This window comes from Polyodon spathula, chromosome 9 (assembly GCF_017654505.1).
Source record: "Polyodon spathula isolate WHYD16114869_AA chromosome 9, ASM1765450v1, whole genome shotgun sequence".
In the NCBI taxonomy this organism is placed as follows: Eukaryota; Metazoa; Chordata; class Actinopteri; order Acipenseriformes; family Polyodontidae; genus Polyodon; species Polyodon spathula.
The window spans coordinates 34,564,491-34,579,107 of NC_054542.1; the positions used below are offsets into that span (position 1 = coordinate 34,564,491).

Genomic DNA, 14,617 nt, shown 5'->3' on the forward strand with positions numbered 1-14,617 from the left:
CACATCTATTGCATCAAGTTCAAGACAGAAATAATTCTGGTTTGATTTGGAGTGGTTTGAAAACAGACCATAACCTCAGAGGTTGGAATTCTGGCAATGACAAATATTGATTTATCCTGGTCTGAGCTGGTAGTGCTGGACCTATTGTTTCAAGAGAATCTTTAAATCTTTGCCATGATAATCAGTGCTACCAGTATAGTTTACCAAGCTGATTTAAAAGATGGTTATGTTGATTAAAGAAACATTTGTAAATGTAAAGTCTCACTCTTCTGAAAAAAGACCTTGGCTGAGAAGTACAGCAACTCACAGTGAGCTGGAGTTGGGAATAATAGCAATTGGCCTCTTATTGGGCATCCAACAGGTATTTATAATCCTGGAATGGGTTTTCAGAAACTATATAGATTTAGGCATATAGATAACAAACCTTTTTTTTTTTTTTTCATATAGCACCTTTTATAGTGGACCACCATCACAAAGCACTTTACAAGATACAAGACTAGGGTGTGTGAACTATGCAGAATCACTTACAACAACAAAAGACAGAGCACAAGGAGGTTAAGTGACTTGCTCAGGGTCACACAGTGAGTCAGTGGGTGAGCTGGGATTTGAACCAGGGACCTCCTGGTTATAAGGCCATTTCTTTAATCACTGGACCACACATCCTCCAGAGTACTTTATAGTAAAGGCATTTTTTAAAAATACCTTGTTTTCTTAGCCATCTCCTCAACCAGTATTATGTTTTAGACACACTACTGGAGAGATGACTGAAGAACAGTTTGGGCAGCAGCCGCCACTGGGAACAGTGGACTCTCTCTCCCCCCGAGATACTCCCCAGTAGTCCCTTTGCTACTCCAGCACTCTCTCAGCCCGTTGGCAGCAATGACGTCATTGAGCAAGCCAGTGGGCTGAGCTGAGAAGGTAGCGAGTGAACGAGAGAGAGAGAGGAGTTGCAGGGCCTGGAAAGAAGAGGTTTTGAAAAACGAGTTTCCATTCTTTTTTTTTTTTTTTTTAAATATATGTTTGTTATCAACACATTAAAAAAAAAAACAAAGAGATAGCCATTTTATCCATCGTCCCCGTCCCCCCCCCTCCCCGCGCCTGATCTGACCAGCGAACCCCGCGGAGTTAAAACAAGGTGAGAAGAGAAAGAAAAAAAGGGTAAGTGAGAATAAAGTTGGTGTGGTTGCACGAGCTTGTGGTGCTCGTGCTTTGTTGTGTTTTTGGTTCATTCACAAATCCCGTCCACAGCTGATGGGGCTCTTGCTGTGTTTAATAACCAAATATTTTCCTCGGATTCGGGGCCTACAGTAGCAAAACTGTAAAATATTGTTATTAAAATTGACCATCCCGTTTTGGTTCCAGTGTTGAGCGCTGGTTTTGCATGTCGGTCTTTGTTGTGTGTGGTGCAGCCACAATAATAGATGTGTGATTCGATGTGAGGTGATGGCGTTTGGGAAGTGTGATGTTGGTGTAAGTAAAGTCTGCCCATTCATATGGTCTTTTTGTCCGACACATACTTTTTTTTTTGTAGAAAACTGTCTCACGGCTGTAACTAAAGTGTATGTTTATTACGTCCTTTTCTAAAGACAGTGTTGATGATTTGTTGCTCTTAAATCATGTACACTGTATGTGTACGTATACATGTTCTAATGTTCTATATAAGTGTGTGTGTGTGTGTGTGTGTGTGTGTGTATATGATATATATATATATATATATATATATATATATATATATATATATATATTATATATATAATATATAATTTTTATTTAGTATTTGGGACTATTAAAATAAACACTTTCCCATTTTGCGTAGTGTATAATCCTGTAAGTATACAGAACGCACCAGTCTCACTTTTTTTCTAGTGTTCATTCGATAATTATTTTTGAACAAGAGGAAACTGAAACTGAGCGTTGTTAAACCGACACAGACAATTATAAACACATGCATCTACTATTTTACTTTGCCAAATATTATGAAAATCATTATCTTGGTGGTACCCTAGTACTGTAGTACACTGGAAATGTCTTGACTTTAATGGTGAAGATATTAGCATGTAACATTCACCCCCATGACTTGCAAATAAATTCTGTTTCGCTTTAAATGGATGTCCATGTCTTACACTGTACAACAGTCCTTTGTTTACTGAGAAACATTTTAAATACTTAAAATAGTTACATTCTTTAGTAAAACAGGTTGGAGACACATATTTAGATCTTGTTGCTGTTTGCATCTAGTGGCCCAGTATAACATTAACAGGTATCCAGTTAATATCAGAATTTTAATCTGGGTTTACAGGCAAGTGGATGCAAATACAAGATAACAAAACAAAAAAACATTTGAATATATATTCATATTTGAGTAAATGTGCAATACAAAAAAAATATTATTACTGATTGGATATTTATTAATTCCCATACAGAGATGCAATAACGGGCATGGCTGAAATACAGGAAAGAAATTACATTTAAGTGGTGGATTGCTTTGCTGGTTCCTTAATACCCTTCCTGTTATATAATACTGTTACCTGGTTGCCTCAAGACAAAATAATTAGACAAACCACCCTGTGTGCTCGTTCCATACAGTACTTATTTGAAACATTCATACAGTAAATACACTGGTTACAACAGACCAGTATAGTTGTCTTAATAGTAGTGCTTTGTCTTTTGCTTGAAGACAAGCCATCAGAATCATAATGTTCTGATTTATGATTCAGTAACAGTGAAGATAAAGTAGATTTAATAGAAACATGATGTACTGTAAAGTCAAAAATCCCATTGTCTTCAGAAATCATTAATTTTGTATTACGGTAGGTTGTTACTGTTAATTAAACATTTTGTTTTACCTCCTGGGAATGACTTTTAAAATTACTTTCTTTACTGTGCTCGGTTTCACAGACAGGAGCACTAATACTACAAAATCATGTTCCAACGCTTGCCAATTCATTTACATCTTTTTCAGCTTCACTTATTAATGTATTTTTGTTTTGAAGTGTACCAATGAGTTTGTAGTGATTTAGCTTGAGCTTAAATGCATCTGATTTACAAACGTGTTTAAATTAAAAGATGAATCTATGTCAGACTTGTGATATACTTTTATGAGAGATGAGAGCCATTTGTCTTTGAGTCATAGTGGGCAGTTTCTTAAATGTGCATGAATGTGCGGATACAGGCTGAATAAACCTCTACTACCAGGAAACTTTGGCAAAAATATGATTTTAGACATGTCGTTTTGGACTAAAACCTGGCAGGTATGTTTCCACCACAGACTTGTACCGTACCTTGTGTTCACTGTTGAAAGTGATTTGAAGAAATGCACATTTTGATGTCATTTAAGAACATAAAGTAAACTCCTGATTGGTGCTCCCTTGCTGAGTTTCTGTAAAACAATAGCTAGTGCTGGAAAAATCACTTCTGTGCTGTGCAGGCCTAATAGGAAAAGCAAGGTCCTGTAATGTAAATACACAGCTTTTATAGATTTAAGATTTTATAACTGGAACTGAAAGCAAGTTAGAATGATAAGCTGAATTCACTGAGACTAATAACAGAATTGGCAGTAGTTTACAGTCGTTGGTATGCTGAAGTTCATTTCCAAATTCTAAAGTCTGTGTGTTCCATGGAGTCAGGAGAAAGCATACTGTCAGAATAACTTCCTTGAGTCAAGGACTTTTTGTACACAGCCTTTAACCATGTAATGTACACTACTGGGTACTTCTGTTTGTGCTCTTAGTCTCGGTATCCATTGCAAAATGTCTGCTTGTCAGCAACCTGTAGGTCAAAATAGCTGAGTGGATTTCTTATTAATTAATTACCTTTGATAAAAATAAAAATAAATGTCTGACAGGCTATGTGTTTTCTGCCCTTTACATTCAAATCTTCCAAACTGAATCAGTATTAAAAGTGCTATTATCTGCCAGTGAGATGTAAGTTCTTGCTTTCAGGTGTACTGAAGGAACTTGACTGCCCATTTGTCACACTTCCAGTTTTACCTACAGTAAGGTTCAAAATTATAAAGCCATCTGTGACCATTCAATATGTAGTCAAGGACACTCAGCAGTCCAGGATCAGAGGCAGAAATCGGATTAAATTTAAATTGATTTTAATTTATCACCTTGGAACCACCAATGTGAACATTTTATTGCGTAACCTTGACTTTGACCTTCAATCCCGTGTCTTCTTGGAAACAATATTTTATCTATACCAAAGTGATACTTTGTTATATTTTGGAAGTGATCCAATAAGATTTTTTATTATTATTTAAGAACCTTGCTACTATAATATTGAGTAATACTGTATTGAAATATCCAATAATGAAGTTAAAATGAGGTGATATTTTGCCAACACACTGTATTTAACATATATTTTCATTTAAACATTATTATAAGTATTCACCCTGTTACCAAGAACAACCCAGGGGGTAACAAACACACTGTACATGTTACTTGTGCTGCACTTACAGCTATGCCAAAGGTGTTGCATCATCTTATAGATTGAACTAAATTTGCTTCATAATGTCAAATAACCTGCTGAATAAAGTTACATGAACATATTGAATTACACACAGCTTTGTAGTTTTCCATATACTTACGAAAAACTGACACACTGAAAAATGTGAAATTTTGAAGTCTAACATGAAATACTGTATAACTATTATGGCTTCTGGTAGACTTCTATATCATTTTGTAGTTTCTTTGATTATGTGATTTTAAATAAAATATAAAAATTATGTTTATATAAAATTATGTTTGGCCATAGCTGTACATTGTGCTGTTCTGATCAGAAAGTAGTGAGAGGCTGGGGAAGTGCACAGTAGCTGCTTGTTGTTGATCTTCACTATGATGCTATGATATTATTAGTTTTCATGTTTTTCTGCAGTACGTCTAACCAGCAGGTTGAGGCTCTGAACCCAGCTATGAAGCTATAAAATGATGTGCCAGATACATCCCAGCACTGTGCTGGTACACTTTATAATGTTTTTAGAAAACACATGAAGCCTATTTAAAAAAATAAATAAATAATTAAGTTAAAAAAATAAATAAATAAATAAATTAAACACTACAATGCAGCCCAGTCCTCCTTGTAAGTTTGGATGCATTCATCTCCCTATGCTTACACAGTCTCAGTTAAATAAGTGGATTTCATGTTGAAAGGGACAGGTGCTGTGTGGCAACCAAAGCATGGGGGCTCTAGTAGGTGTGGACAAACATGACTGTCCTATACAGTCTAACTTTAATACCATCAGAGCTTTCAAAAGTAAGCACAGGGGACATTCCAGGTCAAGTGGACAGGACTAAGGAGGGTTGCTCAAACTGTTATAGGTCTACTGATTTTCCACGATCGCTGAATGGAATTGGCATTTTGGAAATTGAATTATGCTTTGCAACTACACCTTTTTTTCTGTTATTCTTACACCTGTTATTCTCCTATAAAAAATAATGGATTGCTTTGAAAACTACACTACCCAGAAGCCCAGCGATGACGCTTGTATAAAATGTTTTTGTATGGATTTGGATCATTGGATAACGAGAAACAGGTGGTTTTGTGGGCGTTACATTGATGGACCGTCTGTCTCTGTTGCAGCGCTGCCTGTGTGCTGTGTGAGTCGAATTGTTTAAAAAATCAACTAGCTGTTTTGTGAGTTCTGTTCTGTGGAATCATTTTGGAGTTGTATGTACAGAAAAATGAAAAGTACCTGAAAAAAAAATCGTCAACCCCCCCGATAATAATAATAATAAAAAAACTTAATTGAATTTATGTATTCTTTTATTTAGTTATTATCACAAATCCATTACTCCGACACCCGCTCAACACAAGGAAACAACACAGTGGTTGAGGTGAAACATTTAGTTTTATAACTTATTATTTCTAATTGATCATTAACTCCTTAATAATACTACATACTCTGAGTGATTTTTATTTATTTATTTATTTATTACTCATGTTGCTATAGCATGGCTGTCTCTACACTAGCTATTGTAGTAAGAACAGAAAATGGTGACACTTGTAGATGCAACAGTGAGTGAACCAATAAATAGTTATTTATTTTACCAACTGTACCGAACACATTTATTGTGCAATGAATGTGTGTCAGTAGTTGAGGGATACAATATGAAAAGACATTTTGAAACCAAACAAGGAGCTTTTGGAAATACATACCCAGAGAGCACAGTAGTTAGAAGCTCAAAAGTAGAAACGCTGATCTCTTCTTCAGTTATACTATTAATATGTCACATAAATGTTTGTAATGACGAATTCTCACACTGTTCTATTATTAAAGTACTATTCATATGGTCAAATATGTAAGTTTTGTTCAATATATCTGTCTGTCCAGTTTATACGAGAAACACATGCAAGCAGTTTTACAGCAAGCACAGCATAAACCAGTCTGCTTTGTTGTACAAAGTACTTTTTTTGCAGTACTGAACAGTATACTGTAGCCACTACTAGTATACCACTGCGCTGTTAATCAGCTTTGAAAGAGAACATTGATCACAGAACCTAAGTGAATCGGTAACAGTCAGTGGTACAGGTACGTCTTGTTTAGAAACATCAATTTACAGTTTCTACAAATCAATTCTTGTCCTTTTTAATGTCCTCACAGTACTCGTTTTTAAAAGACTTTCTAACAGATGTGATCCTCTTTACTGTACCATTGCGGTTCGAGCTGAGGACTAGGAGCCTGGAGATCTTGTTTGTGAATCGGTAGGGATCACAGGAATGAAGGTCACATTCCCTCTATCACTGTAACTTGCTAATCAGATGTAAGCCTGTACATTAATTATTTAACCTGTGGGAACCTGGTGAGATTGGAAGAAAGTTGTAAGCGACAAAAAAACAAAGTAACTAGAGTTCAGTTAATAACAATAATAATAATAATAATAATAATAATAATAATAATAATAATAATAATAATAATAAATCTCTATCAAATGACATTCTAATATGTCAATGCTGTTTTTGCTTTAAATAACACATCACCCCTAAATACAGTAGCATGCACCTGTTTATTAGAAAGAGAGAACGACGTAGGAAAATTGCTGGAGAAAAACAAGAGGAATAAGAGCTGCACAGACAGGGTGGGGAACATGATACTGCAAGACAGCAGCAGAATGAAAAGTAGCTTCAACCACATGCCCCTTTGACAGGATTATGAATAATCCTGAGTAATCAGCAGGCACTACATTTACTTATAAAAAGGAAAAAAAAAGAATGGTTGTTACTTTAAATTTCAGCATACTTTATGTATTTTTAAATGCAGAGACTTGCCGAGTGAACTTCGTAGCTCAGTAGCTGTAGTTGCAGTATTTTGTTGCTTTTTTACATGGTAACATTTACATTCTTATGGGCAGAATATAATGGCTGTATTTATAATGACAATAGAGGTATCATGCTATGAGTTTAGCGCTTTTATTAATTAGAGAAACAATCGAAGCAAAGGCTGTATTGATTGTGCAAAATGGAGACTGCCCCCACTCAGCAATGCGATCATCAGTATCAAGAGCTTCACTGTAAAATGAGTTTCAAGTAGAAACAAAATGTTTGGTAAAAGACAGACAATTCTTAACTCTAAATCAATTCTGTTTTCAAAGAGAGGTTATAACTACAATTACTATAATAAGAGAACTACATTTTTTTGTATTAAAATACTTTTCAAAAGTAGGATTCAATACTGTGATCTGAAAGACCCAAAGCAAAGGCTCTGTTGCTTGCGCTACATGGAGAGTTTGGATAGCTGGTGATATTTTAGTGGCTTATAAACAAGCTTGGAGGTGTGTATGTCTCGATGTTATATTCATAAAAACTGTACAGTGTAAACAGATTAACCTGCTTTTACGTTATTCAGAAAAGTATGTTGTAATTTTAATTTGCCTCACTAGGCATTCTCCACTTGGGGCGTGTATTTCTGAAATAGAGAAAAGCACAGTATAGCACAATGACAGTGACGGTACAATTCTGAAAAAAGAGTGTTCCCTTCTGGGTGCCAGAAGTCATTGTAAACCTAGCCAATGTCATGCATTTAGCTAAACTGTGAAAGTGAAAGCTTTATGTATTCACGACACAAGGTACGCTAAAAGTAATGCATTGGTCCCTTGTTATATTCATATGTACATTTGAAAATTCAATGTTTTAATTTGGTAATAATTGTAGCAAAAGTTTCCCCAGTTGTTTTAATATTAACATTTTAGAGTGGATTGTTTTAAAATATATTATTTTAAATCACTTTGTTGTGACACAAGTTTAACTGTAGGACACACTTTATAGTCCTGATTCTAACCATACCACAGGGGATTCAATTTCAAAAAGCAGGAATCTTTTCAAAGGGACTTAATTCCCAGAGACCAACACGGTGGAGAGGGCTGTTCTTCAGTGTTTTACATTCAGAGACCGTTCAAAGCAAGAGAAACATACTGAAATTTAACATTGTGCAGAAAAAGGGATTTCATTAAAATGTAAATCTTCACAGAAAGACACTTACAAGGTCATTGTGCTGTAACTAAACTCTTTTGTACACGGCATATCACTGTAATAAAGTTATTGCTTGATAATACTTGTTACGTATTAACTTTGTGTTCTAAACCTTGGAAGATCATTAGGGTTCCACAAAGAATAAACAAGGATTTTTTTTAAATCTGTGAAATCCCAGGTGGCTAGTAGAATTGGTGCAGCACAGTATTTGTTTCTGAGACCTTTAGGGTTTATGAGCTGCTAGATATTATGGCTAATTGCTTGCAATGTTCAAAAGTAATTATCTAGCTGGTGTAATTAGCTGTACTGTTTTTTTTTTCTGCTGCTTATCATGCAGTTCTTCATGTTACAGCTCAGGGCTGGCCTCCAGGTATTTCGATACAAGCAGAAGAAATCCAAGGAAATGTGCCAATTAATTTAGGCTTTTAAAGGCATTTGGATGAATAAATAAATGAATAATGCCTTCTGGCTTTAAAAGAGCTGCATCAGGACAAATGCTGTTACTTCCTGGAAATGAAAAACAGAAAACAGCAGGAGCTCTATTTTTAACCCCATGGGTTGGATTTATTAGTCAAGGGTGTTATTTTACACAATCGCAGGACTGCATTCTTATCAGAGAAACCAGCAGATAAAGTAAGCAGGTAAAACCCAGTTTTGTGAATTCTAACCTTTGGAACAGTACAGAGCGTGAATTTGTTGAGATGAGTTGTTGTGCTCTGCTGGAACATTTTTCTGCACTAAAATGTGATGCAATTCAAATAATCCTGCACTGTACTCCTTTTGTTTTTCAGTAAAGCCTTTTAAACTGAATGGGAGCAGTAAACTGTTGCAGAAGGTTAGACAAATGCTAAAGACAGCCGTACTGTGAGATGACTGTACTGTACCTGCTTGGAACTGTTTTGCAGAAGACCATCATTCTCATTTAATCCACTATCCACCAGCCTGTTGTGATATTATAAAAGCATATTATGTTGTCATTATGCTGATCAGTAACAGACTTCAAACTGTTACAGACATGTAAGCGGACTCAAAACCACTGCTTCCCCCATTGCTCACGAATTTTCCAATGTGCGTTCTTAATATGTACAACTTTATAAGAATAAATGTACTTCAGAATGCATACAGTGCAACCTAAATGCAGAAGGCTGTTTCAGGTTGATTTATCCTATGACAAAATGTGTTCACAGCTCTTAATACCAGTAGATTTTGGAGAAACTGTAACCGTCTTTTTTTCTGCATGAATAAAAAGTAATTAAAACGCACTCCTGTGTGGGTTTTAGTGGTGCAATTGGCAACCTAATTTCTTATTTGATTATCGTGTAGGCATTTATCAACGATAATCAATGCACTGACATTTTATTTTTAAAAATAAAGAACAAATATATATTTTTTAAACCAATGATCCAATCACTAACAACACTGTTGTGCATAATGGTTACGCAAAAAGGTACAACTTGCATTCAAATGAGAACATTATAAAAAAAGAAATACAAAGGACTTGAAAATAATATTTGTGCGTCTGCATCAGATGTCCCTTTAACATTGTACTACTTATAAAAAAAATACTATATTTTAACAAAAGTCATTTCTATCTGAACTATGGTTGTTCATACTGTTAACATTTTATGTCCAAAGCAAAGCAAAACCTTTTTTTTTTTTTACCCCACTTTTTCTCGACCAGTTTTGTATGCCCAATTATTATCTGTATCCTCTGCTCACCGCTTGCAAAATATATCCTCTAGGCTTTTGTCTGCGCAGTGGATGGACAAACATGAGATGAATATTTTTCTATAGGAATAAGTGACCCATGTATCTTCCCTTTGGTAAAATTGTATAGACCAACAGCCCCTTAAGATTGAGAAAGGATTGTTAGAAAAATGCTGTAAAGCATTTATATAAAAATGTCAGAGTGATGAATAAAGGAAACGTGACCTGTATACACAGTCGTTTGTAATTTTTTTTAAATGGCTTGTTACTAAGGGAGTTGTTAAGTAATTTTTTTTTGTTTTTTTTTGTAATTCTAAATGAAACATGCCATAAACAAACCTTTTCATGCCAGCATTTTATTGGCTGTAAGTACTAGGGTTTGGAACCCTTTGGAACTGGCATGAAAAGCTTTGTTGGATTAAATAATGTTTTGTAAGTACGCTACTAAACTTTACATTGGTTTGTAAATGCCTTGCCTTGTGTTCTTGGAAGATTACAGCTGCGCTGTATTCCTAAGTGAGCAAGTGTGTAATTCTGCTTCGAGAGAATTCACAAAAGGGGCTCTGGATGAGGATGGTATTTATCAGATTGACAGAGTGGTGTGTGTCTTGGGCTCTGAAAAGCTTTGCCTGTTAACAAGCTTCAAAATGCTTTAGTTTAACCCATTTACTTCAAAAATTTCCAATCCCTACATATTCATAACAGATTGCTTCTGATTCACACGCTGGTGTACGTATAACTAATACAACTTTGTAAACTTGTGCTTTTATTTAAAGAAAGTAAAAGTGTAATTTGTGCTGACTGTGACTACTGTCTGTTAGTCAGGTAGATTTCTTCATACTGGCAGAGTTCAGTATAAGTCAAATGAAATCTACTCTTCTATTGATATTGTATGAGCTATTGAACAGCTCTGGCTCAAATGTTCAGACACAATGTCACAAAAGCTCCAGCCCAACACAGCCTGCTGCTAAATGACTGAATACCAAGTGAGGAGACATTCTAGGAACGGGTCATATAAATAACTAGCGGACACTTGAGTATGCTTGGAGACAACTGCCTCCTTCGTGGATTTTATCCACCTCATACATTCAAGGCAGCCTTCATTTAATGTCTAATTCCTAATGTAACCCTCCAGGTAGTTGTACAGTACTTCAAGACTTCTGACAGCTTCCTTTGAAAAAATGCAATGGTTCTGTATCACAAAGACACACACATTCATTAGTGGCCCATTACTGCAAATAAAGTGGAAAGCAATTATAGTACATTACTTATTGACAGGGCAATAAAAAGCATTCTGTCATAAACAGTTAGATTATAGTTTGTAATGGAACAATTATTTCACAACTTCTTATATAAAGAGGTTGTTAGTCAGTTTATCCATCCAACCGTCTTGTCTGTGCTTTTAATACATTTTTACAAATAGTTAGAGTACGTCTTGTCCAAATGTGATAAAACTTGCTGCGGTCAATGCTGTGTGATGATTCACAGATCTGCGTATTTTCATTAAGGTCCCACAGTCGCCTATCGGCTTTCTTCTCGCTAACTGGCTTATTGTTCTGAACTGCAAGGTATTGTCCGTAGTTTAGCCACAAAACTGCTGAGTGTCCTTAGAGAAGAGAGTGGAGCCCCCAGATTTATTTTGGTAATGAGCTATCCTAAAACACCAGGGGTGAAAGGTTAGACCAGTGTCTCTCTACCTCTGGTCATCTGTCCTTGCTGAACCTACAATTTCTGCCATAAACCAGTATGTCTGCTTTGAATTTGCTGTTATGATTTATTTATGCATTTATTCAAAGCTAAACTAAAGGTATTGCTAATGTTTTTTGTACTGTGTGTGTGTGTGTGTGTGTGTGTGTGTGTATGTGTATGTGTGTGTGTGTAATATGTGTGTGTATGTATATATATATATATATATATATATATATATATATATATATATATATATATATATATATATATATATATATATATATACGTACATACATACATACACACACAATAGGGCTGTCACTGGATTAAAATTTTTGATCATTTAATTTTTGGGCATTAGTTGATTAATCAGTAGAATCATCCCTGCACATTAAAAAAAAAAAAAAATCAATAGAATCTAAAAGAACATATTCCCAATGGGAATTTGGTCATTTTAAAAGCATTTTTATTTCTGTAAATGTAACACATTTTCACAGAACGTCAATCCATGAAAGAGTTTAATAGCAAAATATAATGCACAAGAACTGACAAATGTTTTTTTTTTTTTATGCAAACATACCTTTATTTCTTTATTTACATTATATTTAAGGCTTCCAGATTTATTTTCCAGATTAAATAAATAAACTTTTCAGGACCGTGAAACAGGTAAACATCAGTTAAAACAACTCTCCTACCCATTTTCCACAGTATAAACTAGTAAGAATCGGTATACATAAACAATTTGAACAGTAATGTAATATTAACAGTACTAACATCAATAAAACAAAACATTATAGTCGCAGCTTTTGACACTAGTAAAAGACATTTACTCGCCTGAAACCAGGCCAGGCCAAATGAAGGAATCGTGAAAAATAAATGCTGCACTGCACAGTCAACTCTGTTGAAATGAAGTTTGTACATCCAACTTTAACAGAAAAAGACCCTTTTCACCAACACAGTAGTAAATGCAGACATATTTTTCCAAGCTGGCAGCAGACATTGAGGATGGTTCTGGACGTTGTAGAAAATGTAAGAAGTGTACGCTTGTCTGTGTAGCAACAACAGACCAGATACAAACTGACGCGGGAAGCCTTCTCGCGCACATTCTTTCTCAGCAGGGGATGTTGGGAAATGGAGTTCAAAATGCCCAGCCAAAAAAAAAAAACTGCCCGATTTTTTTTAAATTGTAAAAAAAAAAAAAAAAAAAGAGTCTGCGAGCAACTATTTAGTTGATTGATTGGTCTGATTAATCTGTTCTTCGGTGCAGCCCTAATATATAATTATGACTGCTCTGAACACTGATTTTTGACTGGTTTGATTCAGGAACTCTGAGACCGATTTGTAGATTTGGTTTTCAAGCACTGCATGGATCAAATGAGAGATTACCATTGTCAGGGATGGCTTATGTGCCTTTGTAGTCGGTAACTAGCAGACATTGCAAAATATTATCACATTTGACATTTTAATGTAAACTTTCAGTTAAAGGCCATTTACATTTGAAACCATTGTAGATTGTCAAAAGTTTTCTTTACTTATGCTTGTTCCCCTCCAACAATGATGGCATTTGTTGGCATGGGGGATTTTTTCAAAGCTTTTCATCTTGGTATGCCTTTGGTATTGTACAGCAACAACAACAACAGTGTGTACTTTGTAATGCCATTCATGCCAGGGTGCTGAACAAAGACACAAGTGCAATTAAAAATACTGTGACAATTATAAAATAAAAAATAAGAAAATGATTAGGAATTAAGAAACTGGTAAAAGGTTGAACAACAACAGTACTGCAGATAGACTAATCAGGGAGAACTCATGATGCTGGTGGGATTAAAACAGCATAACTGTCGTATAGTAAAGTCAAAGAATTGCATTTCTAGACTTCGAGTCTTGAATGTCATCTGTAGCTTAGATGACCTCATAGCTAAAGAAAGCTCTGTCACCCTGAGTGCAGATTCTTGTCCTGTTAGCGGTTAGCTTCTAGTGCACAGGTCTCTAAGTCGATTTTAAGGTAATTGGATGAAATGTCAGGTATTGCTTTATAAAAATGGATGTACTTGTGCACTGGCAACTGGTGGATCAAAGCCAAGACAGGAATTGATTTTGAGACCATTTAAATTTGGTTTAAAGAATTAATGTAATTTTACCAAGTAATAATTACACACAAAGGTCCCATTACAATCAATCTGACAGAAAATTCTAATTTCTTTGCATCAGATTTGGAGAGACAGCAATTTAACACTGGCTGTGTTTCTAAAGTGGTAGAAGGAAACCAAAATAGTATTCCAGATAGTGCTAAACAAGTGTATTTTCAAGCATCATAAACTGCTTTTCTAATAAACACCCACCATCTTGTATTATACAGTAGTTTCTGCTGCTTGAAAATGCACTTGTTTAGCAGGTTCATTTACAGAACACAAAAGGATGATACTATTCAAGTTAATTATAAAAACATTCTGTTTCATTGTATCAGAGTAAAGAAATTACTTTTCATAAGAGTTCTTGTAATACTGAACTCTGATTTGGTTTATGTTATTTTGCAGTTGGTACGGTATGCATTAAATATTCAGGTTGCTTGAGATCTAACCATATGGTGTGTTCTTTTTGCTCTAAATTTGCATTTCGAGTTTATGCCTTTTAAAGCACAAGTCACTGGCACAAAATTGCTAGGTTCAAATTTTAACTCCCGAAATGGCTGACAGTGCATCAGATCAGAAACTGTGGGCTGAGGCGCAAGAGTTTTGTCAGGGTAGGATGGCAC

At 35.2% G+C, this 14,617-nt stretch overlaps 1 protein-coding gene across 2 annotated transcripts in view; it reads left to right on the forward strand.

Annotated features, from left to right (window-relative positions):
- The first annotated feature begins 911 nt into the window (after positions 1–911).
- The window catches only part of LOC121320705 (cytoplasmic protein NCK2-like), a 66,033-nt gene continuing 52,327 nt past the window's right edge, over positions 912–14,617 (forward strand). Inside the window, exon 1 of one of the 2 annotated variants that reach the window (XM_041259279.1) lies at positions 912–1,158. The gene's annotated coding sequence lies outside the window, so the exon portion shown is untranslated. The remainder of the gene's footprint in view (positions 1,159–14,617) is intronic. The other variant, XM_041259280.1, reaches the window with a different exon arrangement.